Consider the following 5,098-nt stretch of genomic DNA (forward strand, 5'->3'; position numbering starts at 1 on the left):
AAGTAAAAAGAAAAAAAATCCTAAAACACACTCAAGAAGGATGATTTGAACGATGGACCAGATAACCTAGACGAAAAGCTCCTAATTATGTTTAAAGTTTATCAACAGTTAGTAACAAATTACTTACATTAAATATGCTCTTAAAACAAAAAAAAATCCGATAAATGTCAAGATGGCGGAAATTAACCATTTTATTGAATGATTTTCCATGGGTTACATTAATTTTTGAAGGTTTTATGTTTTAGTAAGATGCTTTTCTCTTATACGACAAGAACACTTGTAATGGCAAAAGAAGACGTCATAAAACATTACAAAACAGGCGAAACAACAAGGGAATTTTCAGCTACATTAAAATCTGATTATTTCTTACAACACTAAACTACCAATAAATTACCAATGTTAAACTAACACATTTCTATTTTGTACTGAAACTGTACAGTTGTAATGACTACTGAAACAGTACTGACTTTAACAATGACGTTATAGTTCTGTCTTTTACAGTGACGTTACAGTACTGTCTTTTACAGTAAGTAATATTACAGTACTGTTTCATTACTGAATTTTACAGAACTGTTCCGTTACTATCATTTACAGTACTGTTTCATTCCTGAATGTTAAAGTACTGTTCCGTTACTGAATTTCACAGTACTGTTTCTTTATTGAAGTTCACAATACGTTTTCAGTACTGTATTTTACAACGCATTTTCAAGACTGTGTTAAACAGTACATTTTAAGTAATGTATGTTTTCAGATAGCAAAGACATTTTTAAAAATACATGTTTGAATTTGTTGTCTTTTGCGACGTCACATTATTTGTAACGTCATCAGCACCTTGACGTCACCTCATTTTCATTATTTTCAAATTGGCAAACCTTAGGAATGATAAATACTGAACTATATAGGCTGTTCCAACTGGGTATGGGGTGCTGTTAAGATGCTAAAAAATCAAAGTTTTTATAGAAAATCACTGGATTTCCGCCTTCTTTCTTCAGTCATGTTTCGCAACCGTTGCATATTTTTCTGGACTCGCCGATAAATCGACTAGCTCGGGTTAAATAAAAATTTGGAATTCAGTTGAAAATAAATGGTTGCTGTTATTTCGAATAAACTTTTAAGTAACACAGTTGACGTCAACAATGAAAAACAATACGGAATCAACGGACCACTACCCGTGTTCTTGTGAATAATATCTTGGCCGATCCTTGGCCCTCAAAGGGAGTATAGGCAAAATATCAATCAATTCAAGGGGTTAAGTGGTTTCTATTATTTTGAATATGAATGATATATTAAAATACATAATATAGAAACGCTACATCATCCCCGTCACACTCAACTAAATGATCGGCAACAGATCGATCGATGATATTTATTACGTATTGCAGCTTGCATGATTGTTAATGGAGCAAGTTTTGGATCATAAGGATCATAAACACAAATTGTATTACTTTTTCGACGATTTCAGCAAAATTGCGACTTTCACATAAAATCAAGGATGTCTGTTAAAGTGATTATCTTTTCCAAAGGATATGTAGTTATAGGTATATCATTTTGATAACCTATTTTTCAAAACTACGAAGAGAAACATTTCGACGTATGTGATGTAGCAAGTTAGTACACAATAACATATATGTCAATAATGAAAAATACAACGCATCAAATCTTATACAGGACAACATAAACTATATAGCGACTCTTTAACCAGTAAAAAAAGAGAAAAATCAAATTTTTGATGCATCTATAAACATGCTGAAGGCTTAAATGTTGCAGTTTCCACTCTATAAAACGCTATGATATTTGTACAATTGGATAGTCTCCAAATACTTGGGATGTTCTGCGGGTTGGTAACCCCTTTTCAGCTCACTTGGGCCATAGGTTACTCTCTATACCATAGAATTTCAGCTTAGCCAACAAGTAAAACATGATTTACGAGATCACAAACATTCCTGAAATATTATTTATGTATTTCAACCATTCATCAATTACCAGCATCTTCGTGAGTGTTGTATGTTCTATATGAATGGACTTGTCTTAAATCAGTTTATCAGTTAAATACTCATGTCTACATAGAGATACGAACAAACTGATCCTTCAAAAATGTTGGACATTGTGAAAGGAACAAACTGAAATAGGACGATAGTAAGAAGGCATGTCTATTGATCCCCTACATGCAAAGTGGGTACTCTTATAATCATGTTATTAGTAAAACACCAAACGATGTACTTTTGTTTAAAAGAAAAGTGGCTGAATGACGTACACATCACTTCTGTAATTACCTTTAAATTTTTGGACCGTGTGTACAACACATTTTTTGGCATATAAATATCAACGGGTATCTTATTAGATGCTAAAATAACGATAGTGATTTTTCTTTTCTCGATGTTATAAAGCTAGTATGTTTTCCAACATTGATTTTTCGTTTTCATACAGTTAGTAAAACAATCTCAGCAGGGTCCTGTTTCACAAAAAAATATTTCTATTTTCTTTCCTGAACTCTTGTCATGGTTTACGTCAAGGAGTTGATGACGTTACAAACATTGTGACGTCACATTTTAAAAATAACAAAGTTAAATATGTATTTCTCAAAATGTCTATGCGATATTCAAACATATTATGTCAGTATGTGATAGGTCTTATAAATACACAGTGCATAGGTAGACCTACAACTTAGTGAAATGTATTACCGTCCTTGTAATTAAAAACTTACTGAAACGATACTGTCATACACACAGTAGTGAAAATGTACTGTGAAATTCAGTAATGGATCAGTACTGTAAAATTCAGTAATGAAACAATACTGTACAATTCAGTGATAGAACAGTACTGTAAAATCCGGTAATGAAACAGTACTGTGAAATTCAGTAATAGAACAGTGCTGTAAAACTCAGTATTGAAACAGTACTATAAATACAGTAATGGAACAGTACTGTAATATTCAGGAATAAAACAGTACTGTAAATGACAGAACTGTAACATTACTGTAAATGACAGAACTGTAACATTACTGTAAACGACAGTACTGTAACGTCACTGTAAAAGACAGTACTGTTTCAGTAGTCATTACAACAGTACGGTTTCAATACAAAATAAAAATGTGTTAGTTTAACATTGGTAAATTATTGGTAGTGTATAACAATTCTCAAAAAATTCAATTTTAAAAGGCTATTGCAGAACCTCGAGATGGAAGACTTCAAGGCTAAACCAATTGACTGTTCTTGCAAAAACTCTCCATTCAAATATGGTCCTTCTGATCACGTCGTATCGGGAGACTTAACCATCATCGAAAACGACTATCTGCGTAATATCCTTTCTAAAGGTCCCAAGTACCGTGAACCACGGTCCATAAATTGGAATTATAACTTTAAAGTTGTTATGGATGCCTTGGAGGACTATGCCAGAAAATGGATAAAACCAGAACAAGAAGATATTGATTCTCTGTCAAAGTGGTTAAAGTCCATGAGGACTTTAATTTTGAAACGGATGAAAGTTTTAAGTAGGTCAATGAGTGCCAAGGCTACATCAGTTTTCAAAGACCCTGATGTGGCAAAAACATTGTCTACTATACATGACAAATATGTTATCGTACCAGCAAACAAAGCACTAAACAACATAGTTTTTGTCTGCAAAGCGTTTTACATCCAATATTTATTATCAGAGGTAGACGTAGAAAATGATAGCTGTGATAAGACCTATACTGGTACCACACTCTCCAAAGAAGAGATTGTGATAAACCATAAGTCTGTGCTATAGTTGTTTGATTGTGATTTACCGTCTATGTACTGGATTCCTACATTCCACAAAAAATCCATACAAACAACGTTTCATAGCTGGATATTCAAAATTAACCCCCAAACCTCTTTCAAAACGTTTAATTTCTATACTCACAACTGTCAAAGAGGTTCTGCAGTCCTACCACAACACTTGTTACTCCCATAGTGGTATTAATTCAATGTGGATCCTGTAAAATTCGAAAGACCTTTTGGAGGCAATCAGTTCAAGACTATTATCTGAATATAATAGCGTTAAAACCTATAATTTTTCAACACTGTATACTTCTATTCCCATACGCAGTTAAAATCATTATACATCGTTGTTTTTCTGAAAAAGAAGATACCTAGATACACATATTTAGTTCTTGGTAGAGTTTCCTCATACTTTGTAAGAAATAATTCCAAATCATCTTCCAAATATACAGAGGAAGATGTTTACAAAATGTTGTTTAATCGACAACATATTTGTCCAGTGTGGTGGACGTGTTTTTCAACAAACGGTCGGCATTCCAATGGGAACAAATTGTGCCCCTTTACTAGCTGACCTATTTCTTCACTCTTATGAGGCTGACTTTATAGCTGATCTGATCAGAAAGAAAGAATATTGTTTAGCTAGATCCTTCAATCTCAGTTTCCGCTATATACATGACGTGTTCTCTTTAAACAATCCTAATTTCGGGGATTTGATACATCGCATCTACCCAAAAAAACTTGAGATAAAGGATACTACAGACACTATGAAGTCAGCCTCATATCTTGACCTACACTTAGAAATCGATGGTGAAGGAAAACTATTGACCAAACTTTACGACAAACGTGATGACTTTTCATTCAAAATTGTCAACTTTCCTTTCCTCTGAGGCAACTTTCCATCAGCACCTGCGTATACGTTATGCCAGAGCTTGCCGAAACTACGCAAACTTTTTGTATCGCGCTAGAACTCTAACAAATATGTTTCTGGAACAGGGTTATGTTGCTACAAGATTGAATTCATCACTACAGAAGTTTTATGGTCGTCATCATGAACTCGTGGATCGTTATGGTGTATCCATCTGCAGAGAACGCTTATCCTAACGGTGCACCTGGTCTTTGCTCCCAGTGTTTTAGTGGAGTCCGAGTTGCTAATTTACTTTTGTTATTTTGTATGTATGATTTTAGTTACTGTATGTTCTTTGTTGTGTATGTCTGTTTTCCATCTCTGGTCTTGTCCCTGGATTACATTCTTTTGATTACGGCTATAACCTTGATTCCCTTGATTACTCTTTGTAGAGAACCAAAACATTTTCAGACAAAGTGTGCAAGACATTCAAAACCTTACAATATATTCTAAA

This window comes from Perna viridis, chromosome 9 (genome assembly GCF_037379345.1).
Source record: "Perna viridis isolate PV_CMFRI_1.1 ecotype Kerala chromosome 9, ASM3737934v1, whole genome shotgun sequence".
Lineage (NCBI taxonomy): Eukaryota > Metazoa > Mollusca > Bivalvia > Mytilida > Mytilidae > Perna > Perna viridis.